Source organism: Salmo salar, chromosome ssa14 (genome assembly GCF_905237065.1).
Source record: "Salmo salar chromosome ssa14, Ssal_v3.1, whole genome shotgun sequence".
NCBI classification, from domain to species: domain Eukaryota; kingdom Metazoa; phylum Chordata; class Actinopteri; order Salmoniformes; family Salmonidae; genus Salmo; species Salmo salar.
In genome coordinates, this window is record NC_059455.1 from 23,119,990 (window position 1) to 23,133,666 (window position 13,677).

The following is a 13,677-nucleotide window of genomic DNA, read 5'->3' on the forward strand; positions in this document are numbered from 1 at the left end:
TCTGGTGCTTCATCTCAGATGACTCATAGACATAGTATGAGAATATATGTCATATTTTTATGGACTGCCATAATGATTGACTCGCTGAGGTTTATTAGTAGCAGTGGGACACTGGGCTATTTCACAGACTAAAAGGACAAAAATGGAGAACAATACTTTTTTAAATGAATCCGGAGATTGCAAAGGTTATTGCAAAGGTGATTGCAAATGTGTCTAATAAAAACATTGCATTCAACCTCCCAACGTATTAATGCACTGTTTTTATTGTCAGAAACCACAGAATTCCATGCCTGCAGCTGCACCCAGACATCCTATGATGCTCATATAACATTAACTTTATGCAATGTATTTATGGCTGGTATAGCTCAGCATGATGCTCAACTGCTCTGATCATTGAAGCACATGCTCTCTCCTGCAAACCAAATGTAATGAATACACAAAGAAATAACATGAGGATGATGGATCTAATAATCAACAAAAGAAGCCCTGTTTTACTCCTCGACGTTCATAAAACTAATGATTATGACTCTAAATAAGTTAAGTTGCATTTATGTTACAGTAGATTAGTGTATAGATTACGTCTGAGCTGTAGACGTGTGTGATCTGTTACTCAGTCACAGGCAAATATTTACACTGCTTCTGTGTTTAAAGCACATGGAGTCTGACAGGATGTGCCAGGACTTCAGTGAAGTATGGAAAGAAAGCCTCAGTAACAGCAGGGATGTGTGGCCACATGCAGGATCTGTTGTTCCCATCATGCCATGGGAAGTAGGCGTCTACGTTGGCCTTGGCAGGGTGTTGTTTGTGTGAGTCACTCTCTCGTTGAGTCAAGCTTATAGTCCAGAGATGGATGATATCCGTAGAAATGACCACACCCATTGAAATGTCACCTTCAAATCTTCAAGCTACAGTAGTTATACTGTATGACCCCTTCACTTCCTCTAATAGTACTTCAAGTTGATCAAAAAATATATTAAATTCCAGTCTTAGAAGAATGACAGATACTCGAATGACTGCTAGAAAATCAATATTGTTGTTTAGGGTGAAGAGTGTCTGAGGAAGTTCCTTTTCCCACTTCAAGTGATGTAGGCCTATTCTATGAGGTAGCATTGAATGGCTATAAGTGTAAAAAGTGTTGTGCAACGATATCGACCAGGGGTTTATGATTCACCACTCCTGCTGAGGTAGGAATAGGTTTTCTTGGGAAGAGCCTATGAGGAGAGAGAAAGGTTATGTCCCAAATGGCACTCTATTCCCTATGTAGTGCCCTACTTTTGACTATGGCCCATGCCCTGGTCAAAAGTAGTGCATCACATAGGGAACAGGGTGCCATATCGGACACCCTGATGCCTGAAGTGGTGTGAATGAACCTTACAAAACCCTGTGAACAAAACCAGCCAGTGTGATCTGAGTACTTACTTCTGTGTGTCTTATAACGGGTTTAGGCCCAGCACGCTAAACCAGCTTTCTATGACAAAATTATGCCATATAAAATGTTCTGCACAGTAAAAACTCAAGGCATTCTACTCAGGGTTCTTTCACTGACATAGATACACACAAGAGGTAGATTCTTTTGATTGCCTTTAGCAGAGCCTTTAGCAGAGCCAGTGATGTCATGAATCTTAAACTCGTCTTTTTAGTGGATTTTGTGACCATGAAAGACGACAGTTGTTCTTTTATTACAATATGGTCTTGTGTGAGGACTGAGGAGTGAGCTGGGTTGATAGATCAAAAGAGGTCCTGTCTTTACTAAATGTGCATGAGGCCTATATAGCTGCCAGACAACGAAGCATAAAGTAATGGTGGCTTCAGTGATTAGTTGGGCCAACACACATTTACATTTTACATTTTAGTCATTTAGCAGACGCTCTTATCCAGAGCGACTTACAGTAGTGAATGCATACATTTCATACCTTTCATTTCATGCATTTATTATTATTATTTTTTTTTTACTAAAACACACCATGTACTGGCAAAGTGGCAATTCTTTATTCACTTATTGTCCGCTGATTTTGGAATCAATTTCAGTCGATGGTTGAGAACAGGGGCACAACTTTCACTGGGGACAAGGGGGACATGCCGCCCCCCCCCACACACACACACACACATTCTGAAAGTGCATTTTTGTCACCTCCCAGTTTTATCATTGGAATGTGATACAAAATGAGTGTGCTTTAGGACCATATGGACGCCTCCGAGTGGTCTGGTAGGCTGTTTAGAGTGCTTATTCGACTGGATAGAAAATAATAATAATAATAATTCTGTCCTCCCAAATTTTAAAACCAAAGTTGCACCCCTGGTTGAGAATATCAGCAAAACACCATATCCATAAAGCGTCTCAGAATAGGAGTGCTGATCTAGGATCAGTTTGGCCTTTCAGATCATAATTGATAAGATTATCTGGACATACATTACATTTAAGTCATTTAGCAGACGCTCTTATCCAGAGCGACTTACAAAAGGTGGGGTCCTGCTCCTAGATCAACTCTCCTACTCTGAGATGCTTTGTGGATACAGGCCCAGATCCAACTCTGGTGCTTTATCTCAGATGACTCATAGACATAGTATGAGAATATATGTTATATTTTTATGGACTGCCATAATGACTGACTGGCTGAGGTTTATGAGCAGCAGTTGGACACTAGGCTATGTTACAGACGAAAACAGAGATTAGTATTTTTTTGGAGTGAATCTGAAAGGAAGAGCTTTTAATTCAAGTGTGTGTGTGTGCATGTTCTACATTAAATGTATGGCTTTGCAACTGCCTCTTTAAAGGCACTTTAAAATCTGACTAGATGTGGTTGCCTAGTGAGTGAGGATAGCTATTAGAAATAGAGACACAGTACATTGAGTTGTTGGGACATACAGGGTTATGTTGCCATTCATATTTACTTTATTTTGATGTAAATGTGCAAAATACTGTTACACAAGATACACTTTAAAATATATGGTCTATGGTAGCCTCGGACACAGTGTTTCTCCAATATTAATTTAGCAGTGGCGCACAACCGCTGCTAAATGGTTGTCGCCATTTAAAAAAAAAATACAGTTGAAGTCGGAAGTTTACATACTTAGCCAAACACATTTAAACACAGTTTTTCACAATTCCTGACATTTAATCGGAGTAAAGATTCCCTGTCTTAGGTCAGTTAGGATCACCACTTTATTTTAAGAATGTGAAATGCCAGAATAATAGTAGAGAGAATGATTTCTTTCTTTCATCACGTTCCCAGTGGGTCAGAAGTTTACATACACTCAATTAGTATTTGGTAGCATTGCCTTTAAATTGTTTAACTTGGGTTAAATGTGTCAGGTAGCCTTCCACAAGCTTCCCACAATACGTTGGGTGAATTTTGGCCCATTCCTCCTGACAGAGCTGGTGTAACTGAGTCAGGTTTGTAGACCTCTTTGCTCGCACACACTTTTTCAGTTCTGCCCACACATTTTCTATGGGATTGAGGTCAGGGCTTGATGGCCACTCCAATACCTTAACTTTGTTGTCCTTAAGCCATTTTGCCACAACTTTGGAAGTATGCTTGGGGTCATTGTCCATTTGGAAGACCCATTTGCGACCAAGCTTTAACTTCCTGACTGGCTTTTTTTGTGGCGGTTTTGGAGCAGTGGCTTCTTCCTTGCTGAGCGGCCTTTCAGATTATGTCGATATAGGACTCGTATTACTGTGGATATAGATACTTTTATACCTGTTTCCTCCAGCATCTTCACAAGGTCCTTTGCTGTTGTTCTGGGATTGATTTGCACTTTTCACTCCAAAGTACGTTATAACGGCTGCGTGGTCCCATGATGTCTTGAGATGTTGCTTCAATATATCCACATAATTTTCCATCCTCATGATGCCATCTATTTTGTGAAGTGCACCAGTACTTCCTGCAGCAAAGCACCCCCACAACATGATGCTGCCACCCCCGTGCTTCACGGTTGGAATGGTGTTCTTCGGCTTGCAAGCATCCTCTTTTTCCTCCAAACATAACAATGGTCCCTATGGGCAAACTTTCCCGAGGCGGATCCTCTTTTTGGTCCACCACCCAGGGCAATGGATCGGATCCCAGCCGGCGACCCAAAACAACGGCGCCGCAGAAAGGGCAGACGGAGCGGTCTTCTGGTCAGGTTCCGTAGACGGGCACATTGCGCACCGTTCCCGAGTATACTACTCGCCAATGTCCAGTCTTTTGACAACAAGGTAGACGAAATCCAAGCAAGGGTTGCCTTCCAGAGAGACATCAGAGATTGTACGTTCTTTGTTTCACAGAAACATAGCTCACTCGGGATACGTTATGAGTCGGTACAGCCACCTGGTTTCTTCACGCATCGCGCTGACAGAAACAAACATCTCTCTGGTAAGAAGAAGGGCGGGGGTGTATGCCTTATGATTAATGAGACGTGGTGTAATCATAACAACATACAGGAACTCAAGTCCTTTTGTTCACCTGACCTAGAATTCCTTACAATCAAATACCGACCGCATTATCTACCAAGAGAATTCTCTTCGATTATAATCACAATCGTGTATATCCCCCCCAAGCAGACACATCGACGGCCCTGAAAGAACTTCATTGGACTCTATGTAAACTGGAAACCATATATCCTCAGGCTGCCTTTATTGTAGCTGGGGATTTTAACAGGGCTAATCTGAAAACAAGGCTCCCTAAATTTTAGCAGCATATCGAATGCACGACCCGGGCTGGTAAAACCCTGGATCATTGTTACTCTAACTTCCGTGACGCATACAAAGCCCTCCCCCGCCCTCCTTTCGGAAAATCTGACCACGACTCCATTTTGCTGCTCCCAGCCTATAGACAGAAACTAAAACAGGAAACGCCCGTGCTCAGGTCTGTTCAACGCTGGTCCGACCAATCGGATTCCAAGCTTCAAGATTGCTTCGATCACGTGGACTGGGATATGTTCCGCATTGCGTCGGACAATAACATTGATGAATACGCTGATTCGGTGAGCGAGTTTATTAGCAAGTGCATCGGTGATATTGAACCAACAGCGACTATTAAAACCTTCCCCAACCAGAAACCGTGGATTGATAGCAGCATTCACGCAAAACTGAAAGCACGAACCACTGCTTTTAATCAGGGCAAGGCGACCGGAAACATGACCGAATACAAACAGTGTAGCTATTCCCTCTGCAAGGCAATCAAACAAGCTAAGCATCAGTATAGAGACAAAGTAGAGTCGCAATTCAACGGCTCAGACACGAGAGGTATGTGGCAGAGTCTACAGTCAATCACGGACTACAAAAAGAAAACCAGCCCCGTCGCAGACCACGATTTCTTGCTCCCAGACAAACTAAACAACTTCTTTGCTCGCTTTGAGGACAATACAGTGCCACCGACACGGCCCGCTACCAACACCTGCGGGCTCTCCTTCACTGCAGCCGACATGAGTAAAACATTTAAACGTGTTAACCCTCGCAAGGCTGACGGCCCAGACAGCATCCCTAGCCGCGTCCTCAGAACATGCGCAGACCAGCTGGCTGGTGTGTTTACGGACATATTCAATCAATCCTTATCCCAGTCTGCTGTTCCCACATGCTTCAAGAGGGCCACCATTGTTCCTGTTCCCAAGAAAGCTAAGGTAACTGAGCTAAATGACTATCGCCCCGTAGCACTCACTTCCGTCATCATGAAGTGCTTTGAGAGACTAGTCAAGGACCATATCACCTCCACCCTACCTGACACCCTAGACCCACTCCAATTTGCTTACCGCGCCAATAGCTACACAGACAACGCAATCGCAATCACACTGCACACTGCCCTAACCCATCTGGACAAGAGGAATACCTATGTAAGAATGCTGTTCATCAACTACAGCTCAGCATTTAACACCATAGTACCCACCAAACTCGTCATTAACTTTTTAGGGTATAGGGGGCAGTATTTTCGCAATCGGATGAAAAGCGTGCCCAAAGTAAACTGCCTAATACTCAGGCCCAGAGTCAAATATTTGCATATTATTAGTAGATTTGGATAGAAAACACTCAGATGTTTCTAAAACTGTTTGAATGATGTCTGTGAGTATAACAGAACTCATATAACAGGCAAAAACCTGAGACAATTCCAACCAGGAAGTGTGGAAATCTGAGAATTGTAGTTCTTCTTTTGAAACCCTATCGAAACTACAGTGTCTGTGGGGTCACGTTGCACTTCCTAAGGCTTCCATTGGCTGTCAACAGCCTTTACATTTTTTTTCATCATTCTCCTGTTACTGGGCCGAGAATAGTAGCTCAGTCAATGAGTGGACTGCCTATGGACAAAGGGCTTGGTGATGCGCGATCCCGCGAGTGCGCCGTTCCTTCTTTTTCTCCTGGAATGAATACGCTATTGTCCGGTTGGAATATTATCAACGTTTTATGTTACAAACACCCTAAGGATTGATTGTAAACAACGTTTGACATGGAACGACCGGTAATGGAACATTTTGACTTTTCGTCTCTGGTACTGCGCTCGCGCCTTTGGATAGTGATCTGAACGCACGAACAAAACGGAGGTATTTGGACATAAATATGGAGTATTTCGAACAAAACTAACATTTCTTGTGGAAGGAGGAGTCCTCGGAGTGCATTCTGACGAAGATCAGCAAAGGTAAGAGAATATTTATAATACTAATTCAGAGTTTTGTTGATGCCAGAACTTGGCAGGTAGCTGTATAGCTTGCTTCGATGGCTGAGCTATGTACTCAGAATATTGAACAATGTGCATATTCTAGTTTCTGGGCCAGAGTAGTAAACAGTTTAATTTGGGTACGTTTTTCATCCGGCCGTGAAAATACTGCCCCCTACACTTTAAGAAGTTAAGTTCCTCGGACAAACTGAAATGGTCCACCCACACAGACAGTGTGGTGAAGAAGGCACAACAGCGCCTCTTCAACCTCAGGAGGCTGAAGAAATTCGGCTTGTCACCAAAAAACACTCACAAACTTTTACAGATGCACAATCGAGAGAATCCTGTCAGGCTGTATCACCGCCTGGTACGGTAACTGCTCCGCCCACACCCGTAAGGCTCTCCAGAGGGTAGTGAGGTCTGCACAACGCATCACCGGGGGCAAACTACCTGCCCTCCAGGACACCTACACCACCCGATGTCATAGGAAGGCCAAAAAGATCATCAAGGACAACAACCACCCGAGCCACTGCCTGTTCACCCCACTATCATTCAGAAGGCGAGGTCAGTACAGGTGCATCAAAGCTGGGACCAAGAGACTGAAAAACAGCTTCTATCTCAAGGCCATCAGACTGTTAAACAGCCATCACTAACATTGAGTGGCTGCTGCCAACATACTGACTCAAATCTCTAGCCACTTTAATAATAAAAAATTGGGATGTAATAAATGTATCACTAGCCAATTTAAACAATGCCACTTTATATAATGTTTACATACCCTACATTACTCATCGCATTTAAATACCGTACTCTAAACCATCTACTGCATCTTGCCTATGCCGTTCGTCCATCGTTCATCCATATATTTTTATGTACATATTCTTATTCATTCCTTTACACTTGTGTGTTTAATGTAGTTGTTGTGAAATTGTTAGATTACTTGTTAGATATTACTGCATGGTCAGAACTAGAAGCACAAGCATTTCGCTACACTCACATTAACATCTGCTAACCATGTGTATGTGACGAATAAAATTGGATTTGATTTGATTTTACAACGTTCCTCACTGAGTTCCCTGAATTCCTATCGGATCTTGTAGTCATGGCAGATAATATATGAATTTTTTATGACTTTAATATTCACATGGAAAAGTCCACAGACCCACTCCAAAAGGCTTTCGGAGCCATCATAGACTCAGTGGGCTTTGTCCAACATGTCTCCGGACCTACTCACTGCCACAGTCATACTCTGGACCTAGTTTTGTCCCATGGAATAAATGTTGTGGATCTTAATGTTTTTCCTCATAATCCTGGACTATTGGACCACCATTTTATTATGTTTGCAATCACAACAAATAATCTGCACAGACCCCAACCAAGGATCATCAAAAGCCGTCAAATCATCAAAACGCAAAGATTCCTAGATGCCCTTCCAGACTCCCTCCACCTACCCAAGGACGTCAGAGTACAAAAATCAGTTAACCACCTAACTGAGGAACTCAATTGAACCTTGCGTAATACCCTAGATGCAGTCACACCCCTAAAAAGAAAAAAATATTTGTCATAAGATACTAGCTCCCTGGTATACAGAAAATACCAGAGCCCTGAAGCAAGCTTCCAGAAAATTGGAACGGAAATGGCACTACACCAAACTGGAAGTCTTCCGACTAGCTTGGAAAGACAGTACCGTGCAGTATCGAAGAGCCCTCACTGCTGCTCGATCATCATATTTTCCAACTTAATTGAGGAAAATAAGAACAATCCAAAATTAATTTTTGATACTGTTGCAAAGCTAACTAAAAAGCAATATTCCCCAAGAGAGGATGGCTTTCACTTCAGCAGTGATATATTCATGAACTTCTTTGACGAAAAGATCATGATCATTAGAAAGCAAATTACGGACTCTTCTTTAAATCTGCGTATTTCTCCAAATCTCAATTGTCCTGAGCCTGCACAACACTGCCAGGACCTAGGATCACGGGAGACACTCAAGGTTTTCAATACTATATCTCTTGACACATTGATGAAAATAGTCATGGCCTCTAAACCTTCAAGCTGCATACTGGACCCTATTCCAACTAAACTACTGAAAGAGCTGCTTCCTGTGCTTGGACCTCCTATGTTGAACATAAAAAACGGCTCCCTATCCACCGGATGTGTACCAAACTCACTAAAAGTGAGTGAAAAAGCCAAACCTTGACCAAGAAAATATAAAAAACTATCGGCCTATATCGAATCTCTCATTCCTCTCAAAATGTTTAGAAAAAGCTGTTGTGCAGCAACTCACTGCCTTCCTGAAGACAAACAATGTATACGAAACGCATCAGTCTGGTTTTAGACCCCATCATAGCACTGAGACTGCACTTGTGAAGGTGGTAAATGACTTTTTAATGATGTCAGACCGAGGCTCTGCATCTGTCCTCATGCTCCTAGACCTTAGTGCTGCTTTTGATACCATCTATCACCACATTCTTTTGGAGAGATTGGAAATTCTAATTGGTCTACACGGACAAGTTCTGGCCTGGTTTAGATCTTATCTGTCGGAAAGATATCAGTTTGTACCTGTAGATGGTTGGTCCTCTGACAAACCAACTGTACATTTCGATGTTCCTCAAGGCTCCGTTTTAGGACCACTATTGTTTTCACTATATATTTTTGGCGTCAAATTTTTCTACTTTTAAACTCGGACAAAACAGAGATGCTAGTTCTAGGTCCCAAGAAACAAAGCAATCTTCTGTTGAATCTGACGATTAATCCTGATGGTTGTACAGTCGTCTCAAATAAAACTGTGAAGGACCTTAGCTTTACTCTGGACCCTGATCTCCCTTTTGATGAACATATCAAGACTGTTTCAAGGACAGCTTTTTTCCATCTACGTAATATTGCAAAAATCTGAAACTTTCTGTAAAAAAATGATGCAGAAAAATGTATCCATGCTTTGTCACTTCTAGATTAGACTTCTGCAATGCTCTACTTTCCGGCTACCCAGATAAAGCACTAAATAAACTTCAGTTAGTGCTAAACATGGCTGCTAGAATCTTAACTAGAACCCACAAATCTGATCATATTACTCCAGTGCTGGCCTCTCTACACTGGCTTCCTGTTAAGGCTAGGGCTGATTTCAAGGTTTTACTGCTAACCTACAAAGCATTACATGGGCTTGCTCCTACCTATCTTTCCAATTTGGTCCTGCCGTACATATCTACATGTATGCTACGGTCACAAGACGCAGGCCTCCTCACTGTCCCTAGAATTTCTAAGCAAACAGCTGGAGGCAGGGCTTTCTAGAGCTAAATTTTTATGGAATAGTCTGCCTATCCATGTGAGAGACGCAGACTCGGTCTCGACCTTTAAGTCTTTATTGAAGTCTAATTTCTTCAGTAGGTCCTACGATGTAGTGTAGTCTGGCCCAGGAGTGTGAAGGTGAACGGAAAGGCACTGTAGCAACGAACCGCCCTTGCTGTCTCTGCCTGGCCGGTTACCCTCTCTCCACTGGGATTCTCTGCCTCAAACCCTATTACAGGGGCTGAGTCACTGGCTTACTGGTGCTCTTCCATGCCGTCCCTAGGTGCGTCACTTGAGTGGGTTGAGTCGTGATCTGACGTGATCTTCCTGTCCAGCTTGGCGCCCCCCCTTGGGTTCGTACCGTGGGGGAGATCTTCGTGGACTATACTCGGCCTTGTCTCAGGATAGTAGGTTGGTGGTTGAAGATATCCCTCTAGTGGTGTGGGGGCTGTGATTTGGCAAAGTGGGTGGGGTTATATCCTGCCTGGCCCTGTCCGTGGGTATCGTCGGACAGGGCCACAGTGTCTCCCGACCCCTCCTATCTCAGCCTCCAGTATTTATGCTGCAATAGTTTATGTGTCAGGGGGCTAGGGTCAGTCTGTTATATCTGGAGTATTTTTCCTGTCTCATCCGGTGTCCTGTGTGAATTTAAGTATGCGTTCTCTAATTCTCTCTCTCTTTTTCTCTCGGACCTGAGCCCTAGGACCATGCCTCAGGACTACCTGGCCTGATGACTCCTTGCTGTCCCCAGTCCACCTGGCCGTGTTCCTGCTCCAGTTTCAACTGTTCTGCCTGCGGCTATGGAACGCTGACATGTTCACCGGACATGCTACCTTGTCCCAGACATGCTGTTTTCAACTCTCTAGAGACAGCAGGTGCAGTAGAGATACTCTGAATGATCGACTATGAAAATCCTGAGGTGCTGACCTGTTGCATCCTCTACAATCACTGTGATTATTATTATCTGACCCTGCTGGTCATCTATGAACATTTGAACATCTTGGCCATGTTCTGTTATAATTTCCACCCGGCACAGCCAGAAGAGGACTGGCCACCCCTCATAGCCTGGTTCTTCTCTAGGTTTCTTCCTAGGTTCTGGCCTTTCTAGGGAGTTTTTCCTAGTCACCGTGCTTCTACACCTGCATTGCTTGCTGTTTGGGGTTTTAGGCTGGGTTTCTGTACAGCACTTTGTGACATCAGCTGATGTAAGAAGGGCTTTATAAATACATTTGATTGATCACAGGAGCTTGGTGGCACCTTCATTTGGGAGAACGGGCTCGTGGTAATGACTGGAGTGAAATCAGTGGAATGGTATCAAATACGTCAAACACATGATTTCCAGGTGTTTGATGCCATTCCATATGCTCCGTTCCGGCCATTATTATGAGCCATTCTCCCCTCAGCAGCCTCCACTGCAAGCACATGATAATTGTTGTATCTTTAAATCACCCCTCTTTCTAACAGATATTTCCATCTCTGTCCAGGAAACCACTTGCATGTGCTTTGCGCATTTTAGAAACAATGCAAATTGCATTTTGGAACATTCACACGAAGGCCTACTGCCGTGTGTACATTGTTTCGCCTAAAATATTAAGAAATAACAGTTGATCAACATTTTAAGCTAAACATTCCGATCTGTATCATCAGCCCTGTTAATTGATACAGCTTATACCTCCACTACACTACTTTGATAGTTATCAGCAGGGGCGCAACTCTGGATTTAAAAAATTGGCAGTCGAATAAACACTCCAAACAACCTACCTGACCACTCGGAGGAGTCCGCATGGTCCTAAAGCACACCGTTGCCTCGTTTTGTATACACATTCCAATGATAAAATGCAATTTCAGAATGTGGGGGGAATGTCTGTCCCCAGTCAAAGTTGTGCCCCTGGTTATCAGTGGGGATTAAGAAGTGAGTATATGCATTCTCCACTGAAAAATAAGTGGATATATGGAGTATACCTGCGTATTCCCTCCATTACACAACTGGTCCTGGTCAGTCCATGGATGGGAGACCAGATGCTGCTGGAAGTGGTGTTGGAGGGCCAGCAGGAGGCACTCTTTCTCTGGTCTAATTTTTTTTATCCCAATGCCTCAGGGCAGTGATTTGGGACATTGCCCTGTGTAGGGTGCCGTCTTTCGAATGGGACGTTAAACGGATGTCCTGACTCTCTGTGGTCACTAAAGATCCCATGCACTTATCATAAGAGTAGGGGTGTTAACCCCGGTGTCCTGGCTAAATTCCCAATCTGGCCCTCATACCATCATGGCCACCTAATCATCCCCAGCTTCCAATTGGCTCATTCATCCCCGCTCCTCTCCCCTGTAACTATTCCCCAGGTTGTTGCTGTAAATGAGAATGTGTTCTCAGTCAACTTACCTGGTAAAATAAGGGTAAAAAAAACAATCTTGTGCTCAGACTGGTTGGTCCTTTCTGACACAGAGGAAGAAAAAAAAATCTCACATTGAATAGACATAGAAGTTGAGATGTAGAAAACTAGATGCTCCAGTAGAAAATACATCTGGAAAAACTCAGCAGTATTCCTCCATGGGCTCGAGTTAGTGGATGACTGGGGTGAACCAACTTCTCTCTGCCTTGATTGCTGATTGCTCTCTGTTTTTTGATTGCCATGATTACGTGAAGCCTAATGTTGACGTTTCATTTCTTAAATTGTTTTTAGAAGGCATAACTCCGGTTCCTGCTGAACTGAGCCAGTGCTCATTATATCAAACTGTTATCAGCTCAGTAGGCACAGGAGGTTGAGCCCCGCGACTCGCAAAGTTCTGTTTTCACCACAGGGGGGCACACCCTCAATGTGGTGGGAGTTATTGTGAACAGTCCCTTTGTCCAGATAGATACACAGCTGAGTCCATGTGAGATCTGGTGGACTAGTCATTCCAAGAACAGCAGTCGTCATGATTATAATGCATACACCCACATGGTAGATTGTTTTCACAACATGAGGATCTAAACATGAGACTCAAAATCACATGAGCACAGAGTAAACCTAACTACATAATATAATAATATAATGACATTTCATTCATAATTAATTTCCTTGCAAATTACAAACACATTGCACATGCTGAGATAAATAGACTGTACTGAAAAATAAACCACTCGAAACACTTCACAGACACGACATGATATAAAGTGTTTATATTTCTCAAGAGCAATTTAGAACGGCTTTGACCGTACCCCTCGACTTGACCCCCCTGATTGAAAATGTGAGCATTGTTCACAATTAGATTCTTTCTGGTTTTCCCAATGGGACATTTTCTGTATTTCCTTCCTGTATGAGACGGAAATACAGCTCTCCCCTCTCCCGACAGTGTTCGCTCGCCCCTCCATCATGTCCAGGGTCTCACTTCACTGCTGATGAGAGAGGGCCTCTGAGGAGCGGAACTTAGCCACTGTGAACATAGGCTTTCACAGATCTGTTCACAAAGCGAGCTAAGTCCTGCACCTCACGAAACTCTGAACCCCGTATCATTAGATCCAGATGTCCTCCATCTCTCTTGTATGTTCACATATTTCGGTGTGCACGTTTTTTCTTTCAGCTATGGATCAGCATTGTGTTACCTTTGCTGGTGGAGATATTTGGAGAAGATGGCTTAGGGATAATATCCTGGATGTTTTATCCCTGCATGAATAAAGTGCTAGAATATATTTACCAGTTCAGAGCGGGTTGTTGAGACTGAACAAGGGACTGGGAAACCACAATTAGATGTTGAGGAACATTTCACATTTGTAGCAAAGAATGCT